At 37.6% G+C, this 14,054-nt stretch overlaps 1 protein-coding gene across 5 annotated transcripts in view; it reads left to right on the top strand.

Moving 5' to 3' along the window:
* atp11a (ATPase, class VI, type 11A) overlaps positions 1-14,054 on the top strand; it is a 114,070-nt gene that overhangs the window by 20,070 nt on the left and 79,946 nt on the right. The gene's annotated exons all lie outside the window — the stretch shown is intronic.

The following is a 14,054-nucleotide window of genomic DNA, read 5'->3' as shown; positions in this document are numbered from 1 at the left end:
TTAGAGTTTCTTTTCTTAATTAAGGATTCTAAAATATTGTCCAATGCTATACTGGGGCAGAAAGTGGAAACAAAAGGTGGGTGAAGAATGAATTTTCTTGATCTTCTCCAAACCCTTGGGGGCAGATGTATTGTCTTTCATAGCTGGGGTTCAGGTGAAGAACACTCAAGATCTTAATTTCAATTGCATTTTCTTGCCTTGATGGTTGTGCAGGTTTTTTTTTTCACAATCACCTTTTTAAAAAAAGTCAAAAATCTTGCCAGGTTTTGTGTAACATTTTATTTTTTGAAAAATCATAATCATGGGTCCTGGGACCCAGCGCTGTATTTAGTTCGGGTGCCACCCAGGCCCCCCAGTTTGAGAGTCACTTGCGTACAAGTCACTTTCCTTTGCAAGTGATGTTACTTCCCTTTGTAAATGATGTCCCTTTGGTGCAAGTGTTGTCACTTCTGCATGGTGTACCCCTAATATTTAAAAAAAATGTATCAATTATATGGGCACCCGCGGGCTGCCCCCCAAAAGTTGCTGCCCTAGGCACAGGCCCTCAGGTGCCTATATATAAATACGGCCCTGCTGGGACCACTACACCATATTTCACATTTTCAACCCTTGACATAAGCTTATTCAGTTGGGCTAATGTATTAAAGGTGCCCAAACACTATCTAAAATTATTTTTCCTTTTACCTGATGCCAGTTGAAAGGAAACATTATACTCTATGTCTAACTCATAGAAACAATTTCCCAACCTAACTTAGGCTGGAAGAGTCATGCAACCCCTTCCCACCACAAATTTTTCCAATGTGAAATAATTGAGTCTGGGACCTGAATTCCACCTGCTTTCCATAGTGGGTGATACACAGATTCTTAAGAAACCAGAGGGATGTCAAGTTTCAGAGTCTGTCACTTTAAAATAGAACAAGGTAAGGAGTAGCATAACTCTTCCAGCCAAAGGGTAGGCCTTCCCTCTGGTGATTCACTTTATTGACAGTGGGAAGGAATTTTGGGGAGATTAGTCGCCCACCATAGCCAAGATTAAACCACGGACGACTAATCTTCCTGTGGGCAATGGCCCTCAGAGACAGTTGGGAGTTCCTATGAATTAGAGACAGACTATCATTGTTCCCTTTTAGTCTGTTAAATCAGGTGTGTTTGTGTAAAGAAATATACTTGTACATATTTTTTGGAAATAGTATTTATGCACCTTTTCTACACAAGTAAAAATGGGGATATTTTCCCTTTAATATTTTAAAGGCACTGCAAAAAGCAAAGAAAGCAACACTCCAGGGCACAATGGGCTCCCTTACAAAAGGCACTGCTTTACTGAGTCATTGTATTTTTTTGTCTCAGGGGCACATTCATATTAAAACTAGGCCAACATTCTGTAGACACAAAAGCCTATGAGCTCTGAATTCTCAGAAGTTTTATGAGACACCTTCCAGTTTTCACTGCTATATTGAAGATATAAGATTACTTAGTCTGTGTACAAAAATCTATACTCCACATAATACTAAAGAGAATATATGCTGGGCTAAATATTACATTACACAAGAGCATTTTATAGCTTATTTTGTTTTTTTTTTATCTGCCTGCTTACTTTATTAATAGTGGCCTATTTAATATAGCCTTCTCCTTTTAGATTGTTAGGGCCCTTCTTTCCTTTTGCATCAGTTCATTTTTGTATCTGATTTGCAACTAATGGAATCAGGTATGCCTGTGTAAACTCTGTAAAAAATAATTTATATAAATTTATATTTATTTTTGGAAGTTCGGATGTTTATGTACCTTTTCTGCAAAAGACTAACTGGATCAGAAAACTGTCAAAATGTAAAAAATAGGGTATATTTTTTACTTACTTTAATGCTTTTCCTACTGCTTTTGCAGTTATTCAGCTGTCATGCACACCTTTAATTATTTATACATTGCTTTACAGATCTAATGTTTTTCTTTTTATGCCCTGATAATGTTGACACTGTTTATTTGTATTTTTTGTAAACAACATATGATCTATTTATTTAGTATTCAACTGGTCTATAAGGGTGTATTGTAGCTAGTGTATAACTGGGGGAAAAAGGAGTGGGAGGACATGACAGAAAATATAAATCATGCAAAATAAATTAAGAATGCAGTACATATATCAGATTGCACAGGTGGGTTCCCATAGATAGATTTTTTTGCCTTTTCCTTATTAGCTGTGTCTGTTCTCAAACAAATATAGACATATATGTATTCTGCATGAAAAAATAAGCCACTGCTGTATGCTATATAATTGCTATCATTTTTTGTTACCGTGAGAACTCCAGTTTTTGTAAGGTTCCATACAGCTGCACAACTGGCTTATCTTCTGATACCTAGTAAAATAGCTGCATCTTTAAAGCGATGTTTCATGGTTACTGCTTAGTCTGCATTTTATTGGCAGAAATAACATTGATTTTTATCATTTACCAATTTCATCATTCTAATGGCAGCTTTCACGTCACTCCAGTATTTTTGGTAATCGATAAAAAGATCATTTGTCTTTTACTAGCTTTGATTTTATCAACAGATCAATAGTGGAAGGGATGTGACATACTCAGCCATTAGTATTAATGGAAGTGTTTTCTGTATTTGAAGAGTTCTAGTTGGATATTTCCAAGGTTGGGCTATTAACAATTATGATGTTTTTTCTGGTTAATAAAACTAAGGGCTATTTCACTGAGAAAGGGCTCTGTATTACTGATAGAAAAGTTTTGAATTGCATCAGATGCAGTCCAGACTGTATTTACATATTTTACATAAAAATATAATGTAGTACAATAATTGGATGTGTATTTTAAGGTCTTTAAATATTCAGCCATAATGCATAAATGACATGATTTTAGCACAGACTTTCATGAGATTTTCATATTTTCAAGCCAATATTGACGTATTTGCATGTTTCGTGCAAACACTCCTGTTCATTGGTGGCCTTCTATGCCAATTTGGTTTCTTGAGGTACAGTTTGTGCACACATCGCATCATTTCTTGCACACTTCTGTTGCACAGATGAGAACAGCTTTAATAACGCAATTTGAATGTGATCCACTAAGAACAAGTCATTTCATGTATAGGATTATACTCGCTGAAGCAAAGTGTTGGCACTGTATATTTATTATACAATAATATATTTTAATAATAATGTAAATTAATAAAGTGGCACCTTCTCTGCGTGATATTACTTGGGCCTCCTTGAACCCATGTGCACAATTGTATGCAGTTCATTTGTCTGAACCAGTGCAAGTCATTTACCAAGTGCAAAGCACCACGTTTTTCACATATTTGCGCTTTGCCATGGAGTTTTTTAGAATTTGCTGCAGGTTTTTGTGCTCTTGCCACCTCTGGTAACCTGAAAGGTGATGCAGCCTTAGGCAAGATTCTCATCTTGCCTCATTGTAGCAGCGCCCCTAACTGTGTATATAGACATGCACAGAATTGGACAAGATTTTGCACTTTGCACTTGTGTTTTTAAATTATACTTTTACCTGTTACTAATTAAAATACTTTCATACAGTACCTAAAAAAAAGATATGTGTGTGGCTGGTATTTCCTCTTTCCCTTTTTAAGCTTATTCATAATTTCACCTAATAATAAAATGTAAAAATGATTCTTCTATAGTTCAGTCACAAATACAGTGATATGTGTTTCCAACCACTCATCCTGGGACTGTGATCAATATGCTGCTTAAAGGGCTCTAAGATGGAATGCATTTTATAAGTGTTAATTACCTGTTGTGCTTGTAAAGTCAGACATTTGCGGTTTATGCAAACATAAATAAATTAGTGGCAAGTTAAAATCTCAAAAAGCAACTTGAACAGATATTTTTAAAGTGAAAAGCATGCAAGTTCTGCATCCAAAATGTGAATTATGTATTATGTTAGAGTTTAGTGAACTGTATACTGAATACCTTTCTGACTTTTGTTCTCATATAAATCTACTGTAGTATGTACATTATACTGTATATGAAAGACAAGAGGGTTGATTCATTAAAGTGCGATAAGTGTTATCACATGCTTTTTTGCGTTAAAATTGATGTAAAAAGAAGTGTATTAGAAGTATTATCGCATGCGCTAAGTCACATATCACATGCGCTAAATAATGCATAATCGCAAGGAGTTAATTTTACCACATTGCGTTAATTCTTGCGCAGAAATAATACTAACGCATGATTCACAAACACATAGAAGCGCTAAATATCACATTAGTCTGTGCAAAAATTAACACCTACTTGGGGCAGGCAGTAATTATAGAAAATTGTGGTTTGTGAGCTTTTGGCAACACAACATGGACTTGGCAGTGGGATTTTTTCAAGTATGGGGGACAATTATTGAGATATGAATGCTCCTAGCGTATTTTCTGCGATTTTTCATAATTTTTGCGACAATTTCGTACTTTGTGGCAAAATTTGTGCGAAAAAAACGTATTGTTGTGCCGAGTATGAAAGTTTCGGATTCATTCAAGCTTCAGTATCGTGACTTTCCTTGGGCCAGGTTGGAGCTGCACAGTGCCATTTATTCCTATGGGAGGCTTCCAAAATCACGCATAGAAGGATCAAAGTCGGAATCCAGGATCCAGCCATTTACGATTGTTAAATTGATTGTTTGTGATTTTCAGATCGCCAATATGATATTATCGTGACTAAACCACTCATTGCGAGTTAAATAATGCAAACAACATCACATCTAAATTAACGCAAGTATCCTTTTAGTGAATCGTGCGTTAAGTCTCGAAAAATAAGAAGCGATAACATTTTTAACGCATGTTATAAATAGCTCTCGTTTTATCGCACTTTAGTAAATCAACCCTAAGGTGTCCTTCCTTGTGGTAATGTGTGTTGTTCCAGACACCTGATATGGCATTTGGAGTACAACATTATAATTGTTAAAATATTGTCTGTTATGATTAATGAGATATTTTAATGTAAATAAATAAGACCTGCCAGCATGTTCTTGCAACTCTCAGATACACAGATATTTTACATTAAAAGACTAAAGAAAGTGTAGGAGCCTAACATGCTTAAACATGCCCCACTTTAACAAGCTGACTCAAAAATACAAGGTCAGTGTAATAATCGCATAGTACCGATCCTGGCGGTAAAACTGCTCATACAACAGCCAAGTTGTCAGCTTATTGGCCACAACAATTACTATGTGGTTGGAGCTTGGCCTAGGTGGTTTTCTTGCAGCTATTGTTACTGTGAAATCAGTTAAATGTGTTAGTAAAAAAACTCATGTTTATGGTGCTAAAAAAATGAGCGCCTATTTGGCAGCTTATCTACACTATCGACAGGCCTCCCCAACCAACATCTGCCCTGAAATGTGCCCACCCGTAGGTGGCCATATTGGGAGAGGATTCGCTCATTTGGTGACCTCGCCAAACAAGCGGATCTTACAGTGTATGGCCACCTTTAATTGACATCCTTGTGTCTGCTGAAAGAATCTACTGGTACAGTAAATAAACTGCAGATGTGGGATCCATTATCCAGAAACCCGTTATCCAGAAAGCTCCAAATTATGGGAAGACCATCTCCAATAGACTGTAATAACAAAACAGTACCTTGTACCTAATCCCAGCTAAGATATAATTAAACCTTAAAACAATCCTATTGGGTTTATATAATGTTTACATTTTTTTTAATAAACTTTAAGGTATGGAGATCCAAATTATGGAAAGAACCCTTATCCGGTAAACCCCAGGTCCTGAGCATTCTGGATAACAGGTCCCATATCTGTACAGTGGAACCTCATTTTTACAACCCCTGATTTTTTTTCCTAATAATACAGTTCCTTGATTTTACATTTTCCTGGATTCACTACACCATTTTTTCTGGCACCCTGAAAATTGTTTTAAGTATCAGAGTTTCTTATCTACCATTGGTTTTTGCAAGCAGTTCAGCATCATCAACCAAATAAATATGGGTGGGTCTTTATGGGGAACTGGGCAGAATTTGGGTAGATCGAGAAAATGCCAGGGCATAACTGGACATGACTGGAGTAAAATGGTGGCATGGTCTTAATTGATCATTTAAATGTTGTGGGTTATGATGTTTACTGTATGGTCACCCTATATATTAATATATACTGCAGTTCTATCAAAAGTGTACCATTAATCTGAAAATCTCCTATTTTCGGGCTGACAAACATCTCTCTAAAACGTGGTGCTATTGACAGAAAAATGAATAGAGTGCTAGTTTAATATATTTGAAATAGGAGCAGCCTTGGCTTCTGGATACTCATTTTAGAAAGTCACCATGGAATTTCTGTTGACCACCTGGGTCTAGGGGTCTCATGGGGTAAAGCCTAATGTATTTCACACATTTTGTGTGATGTATATTGATTTAATTGTGTGTTAAAAGTGTAAGGTTGTGAAACCATGTCAGGTCTATTTTATTAATGAATATTCATGTCCCCTTCTTACTGTTTCATTAGAGGAATACTGAGAAATAGATTTAGCAAAAATGATCCCCATATATGAACAAAAATTGAGGATAGCAGCATTTTACATTCTTCTTAAAATCTGGAAATGTAAATTATCATATGTTAACAACATTTATGTTTCTTTCTATTGACTTTAGTCATCTGCATTTCTTCCCCACTGGTCGTAAATGACTGCTTTTGTATTTTAGCCACAGATTGCTGTTAAATTAATTTTGACCACACCCATTTTGCGACCACACCCCCTAAATACCACTCCCGTTTTACAAACTTTGGCAGGTTATTTAAAGTTTGAACACATTTCTGGGGGTTATGGGGTCTTGTTTTATGTGTTATTACAGTTTTGCTAAGTCTCAGTTCCCCCAAGAGACCTGGTAATTTATTAGTTACAATTGTATCTAAGTGCAGATGTGGCTTGTTAACTTTCTGGGCTCTCTGGCAAAAGCCCACTTATTTAATTAAGTCTGAGAAACAATGTATCCAAGTGCAGATGAAGCCTGTTAAGATTTCTCGGCTCTCTGCCAAAAGCTACTATTTAATTAAGTTTGTATCTTTTTAGTGTTCAGTGCAGGAGATCAAAGGGAAATGAGGGATTTTTCAGTATTAATCTGGGACTTCGGGTTGAGCTGCGAAAATCAGAACAGTTGGGAGGCATGCATTTCTTGTATAATCTAAATAAATAATGCAGGAGATCACACTGCTAAGGTTTGGCAAGACCCGTACAAGGCAATTTCTTTGAACTGTATACATGTAAAGCAGTATTCTGACTGCATTTTGTCTGGTATATACTATTGTAATATGCTACTAAAGAGCTACCTTCAGAGAGTCATAGATCTAGGTAGGTACATAGAATGGATACTTTGGGGCTGATTTACTAACCCACGAATCCGACCCGAATTGGAAAAGTTCCGACTTGAAAACGAACATTTTGCGACTTTTTCGTATGTTTTGGCGATTTTTTTCGGATTCTGTACGAATTTTTTCGTTACCCAATACGATGTTTTGCGTAAAAACGCGAGTTTTTTCGTATCCATTTACGAAAGTTGCGTAAAAAGTCTGCGCATTTTTCGCGTAAGTTTTACGCTAACGCAAAAATGCGCAACTTTTTACAGCAACTTTCCGTAACTGGATAGGGAAAACTCGCGGTTTTACGCAAAAATCGTATTGCGTAACGAAAAATTCGTAAAGAATCCCGAAAATCGCAAAACATACGAAAAAATCGCAAAGTACCGATCATTACGAAAAAAACGCAATCGGACTCCATTCGACCCGTTCGTGGGTAAGTAAATCAGCCCCTTTGTATCTCCCCACCTGCCATGTGCTTGGAAGTCTACTGTAAAACTCAAACAGTGTAAAGAACAGTATCAGCTAATTATGAGACAGATAGGGTTTGTACAGTAGGCTTGCCAACCAATAGTTGAGTACGGCTCTGATACTTTCCTTTTTGTAAATGTCACATCATATGTCTAGATGATTTCTACTTAAGGAGGCCTTTTGTGTAGCATTCCGTTTTGCAACATTGTGGATCCTTAAAGGCTTGTATAACTGTTCAGGGCATCCATACGTTCTAATAAAAACTGTGCATTTATATTTCTTGCTTTTCTAGGGAACACCATGATAACGTAGCTACTAAGCAAGACAAATATCATTATCAGTATAGCTAGTTTCCCAATAATCTGGGATTATTTTTTGTTAATAATAGATCTTTAAAGATCTTTATTGTGTTAGCAAAACCTTCTTAAATAATCTGTACCTATGAAAATAATTCTACTGGTACCAAAACAAGTACCATATAACACCCACTATCTTACATTTTTTTGGTATGGTGGAGTCATTTGCCAACCTGTTAACTTTTGCCTGGTGTCCCAAGTCATCTCAGGCATATAAAGGTGGCACAGTGTTTGTTGCACTGCTGTGTTAATCTAAATGCAGTATTAAAGGGATTCTGACACACTCTGATTCTTTGGCAGCATGACAGTAATGTGTCATGTATTAAATAAGTGCACTTGAGGTCACTGCTTTTATAATGGAAAGTACAGAACAGGTGCAACCTGTTTTTTTTTTTACTTTCAGCAATGTGTCAATTGCATTGCATAGATACACAACAAATACTTAAGATGCTCTACAATATATGAAATACCTAATAGTATGGGCTTGTTTTTATTCCTGTTTCTTGATGGGGATTATTTTTCCCTCAGTAATAAACTAAATCCATTTGCAAACCTCAAAGTTTGAGGAGGTGACTTATCATTAAAGTATACATGTGCTTATTTAGTTCATAGTACATTTTTTGTATGTTGAGCAGTTGTTACATTTGTCATAGCCATACCAAGGGTACTATATGTCAATATATGGATATGTTTCTTAGCACAGGTACCTGGGTAATGATCTGAGGTAGCTAAGTAACTGTATCAACATCTGGGACTTTGTGTTTTCTCTTTTCAATATAGGCAATGAAAGCATGTTTAGGACCATGAAGCAAGCTAATATGTAATATAGGATCATCTAGATGGTTCTTTAGTCAAGGCCGTCTTCAGGGTAGGGCAGAGCTGCATGTTCATCTTCAGGGTATGGCAGAGAGGACATTCGCCCTGTTCTTTCTGAGCGACGCATGTTGGAAATTTCTAATCTATGTAGTTTTTTTTATTATGTATTATGGATCTCCAGTCTTTCTACCTTTTCCTAAAATGTGTCCTAGTTAATGATAAACTCTACAGAGGTATCACTATATAAATTATTTGCATTCTACAGAAACACAGGTTTGCATGACAAGGTGCATTTATCTGGCATTGCGTACAGGAATATTTGGATTCCTCCATTTCAAACACCATTAAGCAGAGGACACACTCAGGTGAAGCAAAAGTACTTGCTCAGGTGATGCAAAAGAACGTGCTGCTCTAACTGGAGCTGGGTGTTCATAATCCCCCTGAATAGTGTAAAATCTAGATTAAGTGGTTATAAACTATTTTGGGGTTGAAAAGCTAATTCTTCACCATAATTTGTGCTCTCTGAGAATAAAGTGTGACATTCTTGGTGTGAAAAGGGCACATTTCTGTCAGATATCATTTAATGTAATGATCAATGTGTGTAAATATTGCTGACAGAAAGGTTCGGTTCTGGCTAAGAGTTCCTTTCTGAAATGGGGTTACAGTATAACTACCATACATACCCAGCCTTGCACCGTTTTGTAATAGCAAAAACTTAGGTGTTTTTCTTATTTATATCCCCCTGCTGCAAAGACAAAACATAATCAAATTAAATCCTTGAATCTTAAACATATGCAGACACAACTAACAGTTACAAATCTCTTATGAGCAACCAGTTTGCAGGTAGCACTGCCTAGCAAGCACTGAGCTGGGATAGGATGAGAAACAGCTTCTATTCAAAAGCAATTATGGCCCTAAATATGAAAGATTGATGTATTGCCGGTATTGTTGCAAATGCTTTCGCTTTGAGTTGTCCTTTTTGTGCTTCTGTAAATTTCGTTGTTCACGTGACAATGACAATAAAGATATTCTATTCTATTCTATTTGGGTTACTGGACACACTGCAACATTATGTTCTTCAGCCTCCCATAGTTTTTTAACTTCCCTATAAAAGGTGAACAGTAATTTAAGCTTTATATGGAATTATCTTGAGGGTAACTATCATGCGAATGGACTTTACTGTTAATTTACCTATTTTGCTTTGTCCTATGCATCTTGACGTTCTCTTCAAACTCTTTAGAATATGAAAAGACAGATATAAGAGGTGTTTCTATAACTCTGATATACTGTATTAAACTTCAAATACAAATAGTATTACCAAATAGTAATAATATATGGGGAAGGATGATCTCTATTTCTGGCACACATGTCCATAATGCAGTCCTTCTGGTAGGCTATTAAGGAATGCTAGGATTATGTGGGACCACATTATGGAATGTTCCTAAAGAATGTTCCTGTAAAGCCTGAAACCATAAAGATGTCTCTGTACAATAATCATATTTCAATCACATGCAGGGTGTGCTGATTTTCATGTGATCCTAATGACTGCTGAAACAGTCTCAGCTATTAAATATTTAGAATTTCCCAGGCTTCATAAAATCCTCTCACATAGTATACATCACATAGTATACATCTGTATGTAATATTCTTACATGATACAAACATTTTTGTATGTTGTAAGAATACAACATTGGGGTGGGGCAGTGATGCTGGGAGAAGACATGATGACATCAGGGGTGGGCACAATGATTTTGGGTTATGATGCTGGGAAGTTATGATGCTGGGAATTAATTCCAAATGCATTCTATTGTGTTTGTCAAGGTAAACAAATGTCACAATATAAATTAGATACATCTTGTTTCTTTCATCTTTGGGTTGAGCAGGCAGACACCATTTTGTGAGCACTGTTATTAAGGCAAGCTTTGCATTATACCAAAATCTTGTTTATGTAATAGAATGGAGGACATAATGCCCATGCACTGGCTATGCAATTAGATGGTTAGGGAGAGGGGCAAAGTGAGGAGTGCAGTGACAGCTAGGAAGTGTTGAACGGAAAGTAAAAGCCTAAGGGGCAGGCACAAATTACACACATTTTTATGTACAGGTGACAGGTCCCGCCCGCAACGGTGGGATGGCATTTTGGGGAGTTTAGTCGCCCGCGAACAGGGAGTTTTGTCGCGAGCGACTAATCTCCCCGTGTGCCAGAGCCCTAAAGCTATGTGAACTATATTGCAGAGTTATCCAAAAAGCTTTGAAATGTGGTAGTGACAATTTGTAAAAAAAAATCCTCATTTTTGGCTGATTTGCTTTTTCTTTCTATAATACTAATTAACTGTAAGTGATGAAAACTAAGCTATCTTAATGAAAAAAACAGTGAGTATCTTAATATTTGAAGTTTTTGAAGTCTATTAGGATATCTGGATCTAGATTTGAAATAGGAAAAAAGTTTTTCACCTTCAGTTGAATCTGGGCCAAAAGGTCATAATATATTGGTAATTAGAATATAAATCAATACCTCAATAGCAGACAGAAATCCTTCCAAGAAAATCTGCAATATTAAAATATTGTCTGTAGCCAATTGACTCTACATGACAGTAATTGGGAGTTGGCCCTAAAGTGTTCCTGTATCAGCACTGGGTCAGCGCAATTCTGACTAAAATGGTGTTCTTCTATGTTGTGATCCTTAATATACATTGATCTTTAGATATTACAGTAAAGAGTACGTCCCAAAATAGGTTTGACAAGCTACAAGTATCTGCACTGGGAATAGAGAATGTCAGCACTTTGGTATAAATACCTGTGCATTAGGATACTGAAAATGTACAGATTGTTATTGTTCCACGTTCTAGCCAATTACTTAGCTGGGGAAGGAAGAGTATTTATGCAGTCATTTGCACATTAAAAAGGGCCATGGGAAAATCTGCAGAAGAAACCTTTGTGGTTTGAAAAGTTGTCTTATGTTGTATTATTTTTTGACCACGCCCACTTTGTGGCCACGCCCCAATTGCCACACCCCATTTTTAAAATAGTTAAAATAGTGCCCACGATGGCCCAATAGACAGCACCCCCATAGACAGTGCCCCCCATACACAGTAGCCCTCTTACACAGTGCCCCCCCATACACAGTAGCCCTCCATACACTGTAGCCCTCCATACACAGTAGCCCTCCATACACAGTGCCCCCCATACACAGTAGCCCTCCTTACACAGTGCCCCCCCATACACAGTAGCCCTCCTTACACAGTGTCCCCCCATACACAGTAGCCCTCCTTACACAGAGCCCCCCCATACACAGAGCCCCCCCATACACAGTGCCCCCCATACACAGAGCCACCCCATACACAGTGCCCCCCATACACAGTAGCCCTCCTTACACAGAGCCCCCCCATACACAGAGCCCCCCCATACACAGTGCCCCCCCATACACAGTAGCCCTCCTTACACAGTGCCCCCCCATACACAGTAGCCCTCCTTACACAGTGTCCCCCCATACAATGCCCCCCATACACAGAGCCCCCCAATTGCCCCCATAGTGAGTACCTCCAATAGAAAATGCCCCCATACATAGCGGCCCCCATAGACTTCTTGCGGCTCCTGCAGGAGCCCAAGAAGAGACGGAGCCGGAGCGCTCCGCTGCAGCCAGCGCGTCCCGTTGGCCTGGATAGTTTAATGAATGTTCTGCATTTCCGTAATGCGGGACATTCATTGAACAATCCGGGACAGCGGGACGCACTGTAAAATCCGGGACTGTCCCGCGAAAAGCGGGACAGTTGGGGGTATGCATAAACGACAAATCATCTATAAAGTCACTCATAAAAGATCTGCTATACAATATGCACAGTTAAATTATCTGTATTATATATATATAGGAAATTGAAATTTACAATAATAAATGCATGTTTTAATGTTTTTTTACTGTGTCATTAATTAATATGCAGAATGCAATGTTTGAATCGGTTGTGATTGTGACCACTGGTTTCCCAGGGAATACCTGAAAGGTAGTGTGTGTCTCTAACACCTGAACAGTCATTTGATAGGCATTGAAGAGTGTAAAATTTGTTTTTCTTTAATTGTATTATGATATCCAGTAAAAATGGCACATTGTGTGTGTAACTTGTACTGCATATGTTGTACATAGGATTTAAGTTATGATGAGACTGAGAGAGAGAGTGGGTGGGTGAACATATGGATAGATCTGAGCTGAGAATTATTTACAGGGATACAATGGATTCTTCATAGTTTCCTAGTTTAAATATTTTTCAACAATCAATAAAAGGTATGAAATCAGAAAATAACAAAGGTTATTACTTGAATACGTAACAAGTGCTTTGACACTTTGCAACCATATGCAAATACTGTATTTATCTTGAAAAGGCCCTTTCAAAACCTCCTGGGAGCTGTATATATGAGGCAGTGGATTACAGGAATCTGCTTATAGACCTAAAAACCTGGCTACACACAGTGTGTGATACACTTGTGTATCATGCTGAGCAAATAATCAATTATTCAATTCTGTTTGCAGCCGACCACATGATTAAATGTAAGTGTAACCCAAAGTGGAGTTTTGTGCACGTTTGTCATTCTCAGCCTCAAGTGTCACCAGAGTCTCTGTTTTTGTTATTTGACATTTAATAAATGTGTTTTTGTGTTAGGGTAGGGGCACACGTGGTGGATGATCCACTTTTCCCAACCTGCATTTTATAGCTCCACAAACAGGCACTGGCTTGGCCTATGTGCAGCTACACTGAGCAGATTTTGTAGCAACAAATGCATGTTATTGTGTTTTTCAGCCCAAATCTGCTCATTGTAGCTGCACATAGGCTGACCCACTGAAATAATAGAACATTAGCTTGTACTTGATTGTAACTAAGCTGTATGAATCCATATAAGTGGCAATGCAATCCTATTGGATTTATTTAAAGTTTAAATAAGTTTTAGCAGACTTAAGATATGATGATTCAAATTAGAGAAAGATCCCTCATCCAGAAAAACCCAGGTACCACATGTTCAGGATAATAAATCCTTTACCTGTACTGTATTCATGGGGCAGACACTGATCCATTCTGGAGCAAAGACACTTGTGGCCATTCAGCAAAGTGCAGGGCTGAGTGTATAGATGGCC

The sequence above is a fragment of the Xenopus tropicalis genome, chromosome 2 (assembly GCF_000004195.4).
Source record: "Xenopus tropicalis strain Nigerian chromosome 2, UCB_Xtro_10.0, whole genome shotgun sequence".
NCBI classification, from domain to species: Eukaryota; Metazoa; Chordata; class Amphibia; order Anura; family Pipidae; genus Xenopus; species Xenopus tropicalis.
This window is presented reverse-complemented; position numbering and strand designations above follow the sequence as displayed.